General features: G+C 51.4%; 1 long non-coding RNA gene across 1 annotated transcript; it reads left to right on the forward strand.

The window, feature by feature from the left end:
• Positions 1-9,211: 9,211 nt before the first annotated feature.
• Positions 9,212-10,563, forward strand: LOC128905458 (uncharacterized). The gene is made up of 3 exons (XR_008464878.1): positions 9,212-9,274; positions 10,007-10,102; positions 10,543-10,563. It is a non-coding gene; the product is annotated as an uncharacterized LOC128905458 (long non-coding RNA).
• The last annotated feature ends 321 nt before the right edge of the window (positions 10,564-10,884 follow it).

The following is a 10,884-nucleotide window of genomic DNA, read 5'->3' on the forward strand; positions in this document are numbered from 1 at the left end:
TGCTAGAGCAGGATTGCCTAAAGCACATCCCTCAGGGCTGCATCCAGGCGGGTCTTGAAAATCTCCAGAGAAGGGGACTCCACCACCTGCCTGGGCAGCCTGTTCCAGTGCTCTGTCACCCTCACTGTAAAGAAGTTTTTCCGTGTATTTGAACGGAACTTCCTATGTTCTAGCTTGTGCCCATTGCCCCTTGTCCTGTCGCTGGGAACCATTGAAAAGAGCCTGGCTCCGTCCTCCTTAAACCCACCCTTTAGATACTTGTAAACATTAATCAGGTCCCCCCTCAACCTTCTCTTCTCCAGGCTAAAGAGTCCCAGCTCTTTCAGCCTTTCCTCATAAGGGAGGTGCTCCAGTCCCATAATCATCTTGGTTGCCCTTCGCTGGACTCGCTCCAGTAGTTCCCTGTCCCTCTTGAACTGGGGAGCCCAGAACTGGACACAGTACTCCAGTTGTGGCCTCACCAGTGCAGAGTAGAGGGGGAGAATGACCTCCCTCGACCTACTGGCCACAGTCTTCCCTATGCAGCCCAGGATGCCATTGGCCTTCTTGGCGACAAGGGCACACTGCTGGCTCATGGATAATTTGCTGTCTACCAGGACCCCCAGGTCCTTCTCCTCAGAGCTGCTTCCCAGCATGTCCGCCCCTAACCTATACTGGTGTTTGGCATTCTTCCTTCCCAGGTGCAGGACCCTACACTTGCTTTTGTTGAACCTCATTAGGTTCTTCTCTGCCCAGCTCTCCAGCCTGTCCAGGTCACGCTGGATGGCAGCACGGCCCTCTGGAGTGTCGGCCACCCCTCCCAGCTTGGTATCATCAGCAAACTTGCTGAGGATACACTCTGTCCCCTCACCTAGGTCATTAATGAATATATTGAACAAAATTGGTCCAAGTATTGACCCCTGAGGGACACCACTCGTTACAGGCCTCCAACTGGACTCTGTGCCGCTGATCACAACCCTCTGGGTTCTGTCACTCAGCCAGCTCTCGATCCACCTCACTGTCACCTCGTCTAGCCCATACTTCCTCAGCTTCCTAATGAGGATGTTATGGGAGAGAGTGTCAAAAGCCTTGCTAAGGTCAAGGTAGATGACATCTACGGCTCTCCCCTCATCCAGCCAACCCGTTATAACATCATAGAAAGCTATCAGATTGGTCAGGCATGATTTGCCCTTGGTAAATCCATGCTGACCACTTCCAATAACTTCCTGTTCCTCTATGTGTTTGGAGACGACATCCAGAATGAGTCGCTCCATTACCTTCCCAGGGACAGAGGTGACACTAACCGGCCTGTAGTTCCCTGGGTCCTCCTTCTTGCCTTTTTTGAAGATTGGAGTGACGTTAGCCTTCCTCCAGTCCTCAGGCACCTCTCCTGTTCCCCATGACCTTGCAAAGACAATGGAGAGTGGTCTAGCGATAACATCTGCCAGCTCTCTCAGCACTCGCGGGTGCATCCCGTCAGGGCCCATGGACTTATGAATGTCCAGCTTGGCCAAGTGGTCTCTGACCCTGTCCTCCTCAACTAAGGGAAAATCTTCCTCTCTCCGGACCTTCCCCCTTGCCTCCAGGGTATGGGATGTGTGAGGGACGGCTTTATCAGTGAAGACCGAAGAAAAGAAGGCATTCAGTAACTCTGCCTTCTCTGTGTCTTCCACGACTAGGGCACCCGTCTCATTCATCAGTCTCTCCGGGACGCGGCTGCAGCAACACGTGCACATTTCCACCCCAGAGGCAACAGCTCTTAAACCATTAGGAAGCACTGTATCAAAAAAACCCCCTTTAACAGCGGGGCAGGGCAAGGGATTGCCCCCGAGAGCCAGCCGAGGCCACCAGGAGCCAGCCCAGCACTCGCCAGCCTGCTTGCCAGCCCCACAGCGGCCGCTTTAGCCGGGCTCCCTGCAGCGGGCCCTTGGCCGCCGCTACATCACGCTTCGTCACCATGGTCGAACGCCGCGTCCGCGTCCCTAGTTGCACCGCTGCCATGGCGGAGCCGGGCGCAGGCACCGCAGCTCCCCAGCGGATGGGCAAAAAGCGGTGGCTGCGCTACCTCCATAGCGCTGGGTAAGCCCGGCAATGCCATTCCCTCACCGCCGGGGAGCACAGGAGGCAGCAGGGGGCGCGCAAGGGCCCGTGATGCCCGCCTCCGTCCTGCGGCAGGCGGAACGGCTTCTCCAGCCTCTGGGTCCTCCGTGGGGCCCCTCCGGCCTCCGACGGGGCCCCCGGGCCTCTGTGGGTCCCCCGCGAGGTCCCTCCGGCCTCTGTTGGGCCCCTCCGGCCTCTGCGGGGCCTCTCCCTAAAGGGAAACGGGCCCGTCCCCCTCCACGGCCGTCCAGGCCTCGGCTCGGGGCTTTCTGGGAGGGAAAGCTCCTCACCTGGACGGGGGCGGGCCGGCACAGGCCCGGCCCAAGCGGCGAGGAGGCGGCGGAGGGCTGGGCGGCCGCTACCGCCTCCCTCAGGCAGCGCCAAGATGGCGCCGCGCATGCGCGCGCCCCGCCACCTCCCCGTCCCTCCCCTCCATTTCGCAGGGGCGGGGGCGCTCCCCGGCAGCCAATAGGGAGGCGGCGCCGGGCTCGCGGGCCGGGCGCCCTTCCGCCGCGTGCCGGCGCGAGGCCTCTGTGGCCATGGCTGCTGGGGGCCCTCGGCGCCCTCCTCGCCGCCGCCCCGCGCCGCCCGAGGGTCTCGCCGCCGCCCGAGAGGCCGCCGCCCAGGTCAGCGAGCCGCCCCGCCGCCTCCGGGCTGCCCGAGGGCCTCGCCCCGTCCCATCGCCCCATCGTCCAAGCCCGTCGCCCGCGGCCTGCCCCGGCTGTGGGGGCTGCGGAACCCCCCCGGGGCCTGCTTGCGGGGAGCGGGAGCCTCGGCCCCACCGCCTCGGCCTGAGGGGCTTGAGCCGTTAGCCGCTCTGCGGGCTGGGGCGCAGGGGGTGTCTCGCCCTGGGGTTCCCGCCACGCTGCTGGGCTGGGCTCGGCCTCTCTGCCCGCCCAGAGCCCCCCCTGCGGGGCGGCGGGGCTCGGCGTGGGCTCGCAGGGGTTCCAGCAGGGTTCGTGGGCATAACAGTTTAAAAGAAATTATTTTGTGTAAGAAAGACCAAAGAATTCTTGCAAGAATCCTTGCCGTCTGTCATGGCATTTTGGGAGGCAAGCAGAGGAAAAAACCAACCGGGAACAAACTTTGTGCTCCATTCCCAAAGTACAGAGTTTTACTGGATTTTATCGTTGTTATCAACTGATCTAGTATTTGGACTTAGGCTTAATAAGAAAGGGTGCAGCCGAGAATCGTTTCAAAACCTAGTTCACGGGCACTGATTTAGCCGTGAGTTATTGAAGTGGGCGTATGCATGAGTTGCTTTCCCACCTTTTCTTTCCTGTCCTACTTAGTCTTTTCTTTGCAACTCGGTGTAGTGACTGATGGATGGCTTAGGAATCGCTGGTACGCTGCTTTCCTTGAGGAAAGAGGGAAACGTGACATATTAACTTCTGCAAGTTTTTGGTGATGGGAACAAATGTCAAAGGTTAGAAAGCGTTAACAGAATGAGGCAGAGAGGCCTAATATGCTGTAGTGGGATAATTAGCTCTGTGTGAGTGGTCCGTTTGGGGGGTGTCGGTGGGGGATGCTCAGCGGTGGCAGTTGGGTGTGTGTGCCTGAGATGATGCCAGGGGCGCTCGGAGGGGGAAACCTTTGGGCTATGAAAAGTAACTTTGGAAGTTTGGGTCCTGTGAAGGGGAGTCAGCCTGGCAGAAGCTGAAGGAAGTTCCAAACCACTGTTCTGTGTGTTCTTTCCTCAGCATTTGTACACCTGCGGACGATCCTGCTGAGACTGCAGCAAAAAAGAGAAGGACAGGTATTGCATGTTACAGAAGTATTTAATATGCCTGATCTTTCTTAGGTTTCACCTACCTTAGAAAACTCTGGCTTCTGTACTTCTTTTGACTTGAAAAGTGAAATTGAAAGTTGACTTTTTTAATACTGCTGCTTTTCTGTGCAGATATCAAATGGCTAGACGTTTGCTGCCCAGAGCCGTCTCAGGGTGATCTTATGACCAGGTAGAGTCTCTTTTAATCGTGGTTCTTGTTTCTTTTGGCTCTGTGTGCATGTCTCTTTCCGTCCCTATTCTTCTCCCCGCTTGAAACACTAGCACTCTATTTAGCCGTGCAGCACTGTTGTGTGCTTAAATTGTCAGTGGTTCACCTAAGCTTCAGGGAAGAGAAGGAAAGAAAGGAACTGAGAGAGTAGGATGGGTTCAAGTAAAAGGAACGTTTTCTTGCCTTTTTTTGTGGCTTTAACTACCAAGGGAAGTCATTAGACAAAGCTTGTGATGCCTACTCTTACCACGCTGGACTGAAAGGGGAGAATACCGTGAGAGTCTGTTGTAGGTCTCCCTCCTGGAAAAGGGGGTCTTTGGTGACAAGGCAAATTCTTGGTTTTGAAGAAGGCACATGTATACGGACAACTTTAATGTCTGTGCATGTGTTTGCTCTTCAGAGTCTGTGTGGTTTTACTGATAATCCTCTCCAAATGGGGACAGTCACTCTCTTGACTAGCCTACAGAAGGCAAGTAAATATCCTGTAGGTGTCCCATTTGTAGTTCCCTGTGCTGGTCTTAGTTTCCGTAAGCTAACTCGATTTGGCTGCGGGTAGAGTTGCAGACGTTCATGTTATACCTTGCAGTATAAGCCCTGGCACGCAGTCTTTATCCCCAGTAGATCCCAGAGCACTTGACAGAGGAAGTGCTGGTTGCTTCCCTGTTTTCCAAAGAATGAAACTGATCAAGAGAAACCAAAGGAGTCTTGCACAGGTAGATGGGAAGGAATTTACAAAGCTCCCAGCGCTTCATTCTATCCCAGTCTTGCTGCTCCGAAAGAATCATGCTGGAAGCTGAGAGGATGTTGTCACACATGTGCAACCGGGGCTCCAGCCAGCAGGAGCCTTGAAAAAGCATTTCTTATCCCGAAGGTGAATTCTTGAGAATTCCGTGGGAAAGTACAGGTACACAGCTCACTGCTCTCTCTCTTTCTCTCCCCGTCTCCTCACAGGGGCTCCCCACCAGCAGAAGAGTCTCTGGAACAGGACGCAGCAGTGAAACAAGCTGTTGCAGGGGTAAGCTTGTGATATTCATTATTTTGGTTTTTAGGAAAATTTAGCTATTGGTGATGAGAAATTTTTGCGCTCCTCACTTTCAGTACTTACTCAACAATATCTGTATTTGTGCGGGTCGTTTTCCCCAAGGAAAGCGGGAACATGATTTGTTGAGTAGCACTATCACAAAGGGTTTCCCGCTATTTTTCTTCTTCCCCTTTAATGAGCTGGGTACAGCCTCAAAGCCTTTACCGCACAGGCTTAGTTACCTGCAAAGCTGGCCTGTGGTGTCTTTAGTCGTGTCTTGTTTTGTGAGATAGGAGGTACATCTCTTTGACTTTCATCCCTGGTCAGGATTGAGATCAAAATTAAATTTTAGTCATGGAAATCAGAAATAGTAATCTCAATCTCAACTTGCTGCCTACACGTGGAGGCTTTGCTGGGGTTCTTAATGCTGCTCCAAGGCAAACTAACTTTCTGGCTCTCTTGCCTCCGTTTAGTTTGAGTGCAGCACTCCATGGGTGCGCAGTTGGAATGCAGTCCTCGACAAAAAGTAACTTTGGAGTTTGCTGGTTGGCTGTGTGTACAAAAGCCCTTCCAGATTTAGACCTGAGCAAGATCTTCTGTACTATCCCCTAGAAAAAAATCTGTGCTGGATTGCTAGCTTGACGTCCTTTTGTCTAACAGGAACAGCATGGAGCTCAGACCTCAGAAGATGGGTTATCCCGAGTACCTCTGGCACCTGCTGGGGCCCAAAAGTCACCTGCCCTTGATGCGGAAGAAAAGAAACTCCCAAGGCTGCAGAAAAGAGCAGGCGGCTTTACTCCGCTCACAGAGGTACCGTAGCTGACAGGCTGTTGGACAAAACTGAAGGCTGTGAAACAGCTGCAAGGAACCCCATTTGTTATAGGTGGTTCTTCAGGCTTTTTGAAATCTGAAGAACTTGGGTTTAACCTGTTAGGGAGTGTCTGCGGCTGTGACTTCCCGGTGCAAAGGTCAGCACTAAAGCTGGTTTGAAGGATTTACAGGATTTAAGCATCTTATGCTCCACGCACTCCTTCAGTTGCGCTCTAACCTAAGGGTTTGTGGGGCTTCTGTTACTCGGGCAAAAATGAGTCTGGGTTTAACAACAGTCTCCCAGAGCAGTGCTAACCTGATTCCTACAGTTATATGGGATCTGCCTCTCAACCTGTCCTACCATGAAGATAGAACTTGAAAGAGAAGCTTTTCCTGATCCCTGGTGTTGCCTTGCTTGTGGGGGACCTGAGCATCCTGCATGCTTACGTCCTCAGGATGTCACCGAGCCGTGGATGCACACTGGGCATGGTTGCGCTGCGTGTAGCAGTGGTCACAGGAGTTCACTTAGTTACGCTATGCAACAGGGAGGGGGAGTTGAGGTTCCCCTGCTTGTCTGAATTTTGGCTGCTTTTGTTCTTGGGAGTTGCAGTCTAACTGAGCGCCCCCTTTTTTGCCTCTTGAGGATTGACTTGGAAAGGGCTAGCAAGTCCAGAGTTTACAAAGTCTGCGGGGTGATGCTCAGTACAAGGAAAACCAGGGGTTTTCTTATCCTGCTAGCCCACGTTCAACCGAGAAGAAGATGCTCTTGCAGTTCAGAGTATTTTATACTAACAGACCTAGTGGTTTATTTGCATTCCTTAGGCAGACTTAGATGGAAACGTCCAAATTGCAACCAGTTGCATGCACAGCCTGGGCTCCCGATTGCCTGACTGCAGTGTAGCTGCCTCGGTTTCCCCCTTTGCTGGTGCTTCAGGTCCCTTGAAGTTCCCCCACCCTCACATTCTTTCAGGCTCCTGACTCAGCTGCCTTGGCATGGAGAATGCCTGCTGCGGTTGGCTTAAACCTCAGCGTTGCGAGGGCTGCAGCACCACATGGGAAAGGCGTTTGCTGTGTGTTTGCCAGTCCCTGCGTTTTATCTCAGCTTCCTTGGCGAAAACAAATTGAGGCAAACCTGGGCCCTAAAGTTCTAGGTTAAGATGCTGAAACCAACCAAGCAATAAAAAAGGGGCGCTTGCTAACCTAGCCGAAACCCAGCAAAGGCGGTTGCTCTGTCACCTGAGCTTCATTTCCAGGCCGTGTTTGAGTTGAAAGCTGCCCACAGGTTGGCATGCTCGATGCTCTGTTTCACAAGTCCTTCCCCATTTAATTGTTCATTTCAGGCCATGGAGAGAGAGGTCATTGCCGCATTAGGCAAAGGTGAGCCGGATGAGATCATGAGCAGTGTCTTCAAACTAAGGGTCACGCGCAAGGACATCCGCACCCTAAGGAACCTTTGCTGGCTAAACGATGAGGTAAAAGTAGCTGCAGCACAGGGATCTTCTAACGGAGCGTTTATTTCAAAATACCCCTTCAGGGTGTACAGAAGTCTTTGCAAAGTGATTTGATGAGCTGCACTGCAGAGCCCAGAAATCTCTGCACAGTTCTTATTTTAGGTACTGAAGGGTCCAGTGCTTCTGGCAGTTCCTTTACTTGTCTTGTGCAGCTTCCAGGAGTTAGTCTAGGTTCTTGGAGTGGGTGGCAGGTGTTTTTACCAAAGTGCAGTCTGATAAACAACTGTAACCAAGTGCGAAATTCTCACAACAAAAGCTGACAGCTGAGGCTGGAGTTCTCTCAGCTGCGTACTTCAGGGTGGCCAGAAAAGAGACGTTGCTGTGCTTTTCATTTGGTAAGCTAGTGTCTTATTTTACATCTCAAGCTTCCTCTTTGTGGTACAGGTCATTAATTTCTACATGGCTCTTGTGATGGAAAGAAGTAAGAAAGAAGGATATCCATCAGTCCACGCTTTTAGTTCTTTCTTTTACCAAAAACTTACTTCTGGGGGCTACGAAGCCGTAGGAAGATGGACCAGGCGTGTGGATCTCTTCCACAAGGACATCATCTTAGTGCCCATTAACTTGCGCTTGCACTGGACACTAGCGGTGAGTCAAACGGGCTTGTTATTTAGAGTTGGGTGGGGAGAAAAAGCCAGCAAGAAAAATCATTGAGGTTTGTGCAGCACAGGGTTGCGCTTTGTCTAACAGTCACCTTTTAATAACAGGTCATCGACACCAGAAAGAAGACGGTCAAATACTACGACTCCCTGGGACAAGAAGGGGACCAGATTTGTGAGACTTTGCTGTAAGTAACCGCTCAGTCAGTGCTGTTGTGTTGTGAATTAGGAGAAGGGTTTTGGATTTTGCCCCTGTGACACGGCTGCAAGTTTTCCCATTTCTTGTGGATTACAAAGCAGAAATCTTGGATTCGCTTGCTGCGAGTTGTCTGACAGTGACTCCTTATCTGGTCTCACGTCGTCCCCTCCACCCAGTGTCTTGGGTGCCTGGCTTCTGCCACCTTCCCCCTATATCCCAGACAAAGACATAGTAGCTCCGTGGCACAGGGGCACCAACTGCGTTAGTGATTGATAAAACCGGGCTGTTGATGAAAGGGAAGCGTTTCAGGGAAGAAGTTTCAAGGAAGCAGGCATCCTTAGAAGTCTCTGCCACTGATGCAGAAGGAGTAAAAACCCTTAATGCAACAGCTTTGTAGCCCAAGAGCAAGGAGAGCGGCCCCTCAGAGAGAAACCAAGCGTTGGTTTAGTGCGGTGCTCTCCTGACCAGTTAACAGCAGCTGCCTGGGAAAGGGTATAAGAACAGGTCTGCATCCAGTCCTTTTTTCCAGCAAGTGGTGGCCTGGAAACTTCCTCGGCCAGAGGTACTGGCCCAAAGGCTTTTGTATTTGTTCTTCCGGAGGTGCACGCAGTCTGTGGGATTCAGGCACAGGGTGGAATGATGACATGAGGGTTCCTCGCTTGGTTTTTCTGTTCTTCCTCTGATAACATGTGATTTGGGGTTTTTTGACCTCTACTAAGCAATGAACTTAGGCTTTTGTGGAAGCCTCTGTTGGAATTGTCGGTCTCATTGCTGGTCATTAGCTCACAGCCTCTCGCAGTGTTTGTAAATTCAAGATTTGGATTTTTCCTCCCAATGCCTTAAATCAGCTGCTCTGAGGATCCTCTGACACTTTACTCTCCTGCCATTCGTCTTCCTGGGATCTTTCAGCAGCTGTTTTTTTCTCGGCCTAAATTACAGCGATGAAGAGTGATTTTGCTTTTGTTTTAAACAGCAAATACCTGCAAGAAGAAAGCCGCGAAAAAAGAAATGTGAAGCTGAATGCTTCAGAGTGGACTATTCACAGCATGGAGCCCCATGTGAGTGAACACTACTTGCACTTGAAATGTGAACTAGAACTCCTTGTCACAGAGCTCTTAACGCTTTCTCATAAGGCCAGGACTTTAGAGACAGCCATAAGCATCTTCCTCTGGTACCACATCGGGCTGCAAGAGGACCAGGAAACCATGCTGGGATGAAATCTCAGCAGATGAATTTTCGGATGAAATCTTTGAGCAGTGCCTCTCCTTGCTGGCTGAATACTTTGTTGGGTTTTTTTTTTTAATTGCTCTGCCACGTGAAGGTGAATTTGGCTTTGCCCCCATTTCACAAGTCAAATTTCAAGTCTCTTTAGCAGTTGTCAGAGCACGTAGGCTTCTGGTTTGCAGCCCAAATCCTGGCACGTGACAAAGCAAGGGGTTGAGCTGATGTTTCTCAACAAGTTAATAATGAAAAGCAGCACCTAAAGACTCGATTTAAGGAACGTCACTTCAGAAAGACACAGTACAAACCTCAAGACACCTTGCAGGGAGGAAGCCTGCTGTCCCTTATCAGCCTGCGAGGAATTTGGATTGTAACATCGGAGCGCAGGAAGCCGAGGGGAGGGATGATGTGCAGTTCCTGGGGTGTGTTCCTTGTGTTGGGGAGCGGTTATTGGGGATGGTGCAAGTTCAGGAGTGTCTGGTTAGGGTATTTTTGGTAATGGGTGCTACTTCCAAGTTGCTTTTCCTTGAAGGTAGAGGCAAATTCTCCATCTTCTTTGCATTCGTTAGGAAATCCCTCAGCAATCGAATGGAAGCGACTGCGGCGTGTTTACCTGCAAATACGCAGATTACATCTGCAGAGACAGACCGATGACCTTTACACAGGTGAGTGAAGGTTCTAAAGAGCTCCAGCCTCTTCCGCACAGAGCCAAGAGCCAGGGAAGTTACGCAGCGGCTGAGGTGTCTGCTCCCAGTGAGATCCCGCTTGGGGGAGATACCGCAGCCAGTGGGTTTGTGGGATCTGGCCTTTGGATCTTTGGGAGAAATGGGTCTCAGCCTCTGACCAATGAAGACACTGGTTCTTTTCCAAGGCAGTGCTCTTCTGTGAAAGTGCTTGTAAGCTGTTGTGTAGTCAAGGAGATCTGGTTTTGGTGGCATGTCACCCTCTTAGGAGCTGTGTGGGTGAAAGCCAGGCTGTACCCGAAGGGCAAGTGTTGACAGTTCTTAAAAGGAACTTCATAGTAAAGAATTAACTGGGTGTTTCTGCGTATTTTGTGTCTCTTTCTGCCATGAGGTGTATTTCATGGATTTTCTTTTCTTTTCAGACCCACATGCCTTACTTCCGTAAGAAGATGGTGTGGGAAATCCTCCACCAAGAGCTGCTGTGAGACCCGCACTACAGGAGTAACCCTTCTTCTAGTTATTTTTCTCATACCTTATTGTTGTTGGACGTTTCTCTCTGTAGGTTAAGGAAAGAGTTTTTCCCTGTAGGTTAAGGAAAGAGTTTTTCTCTGTAGGTTAAGAAGTAGTGGTTAAGATTATTTGCCCCCCCATCCCCCACCTGCCCCTATTTTGGAGACAATAACTCTCTTTGAAATTAGCTAACACACCTTAAGTGCAAGCTGGAAAGGTTGGTGTCACCTGGCCAAGGGAAAGCTTAAGAAGAA

Source organism: Rissa tridactyla, chromosome 2 (assembly GCF_028500815.1).
Source record: "Rissa tridactyla isolate bRisTri1 chromosome 2, bRisTri1.patW.cur.20221130, whole genome shotgun sequence".
Lineage (NCBI taxonomy): Eukaryota > Metazoa > Chordata > Aves > Charadriiformes > Laridae > Rissa > Rissa tridactyla.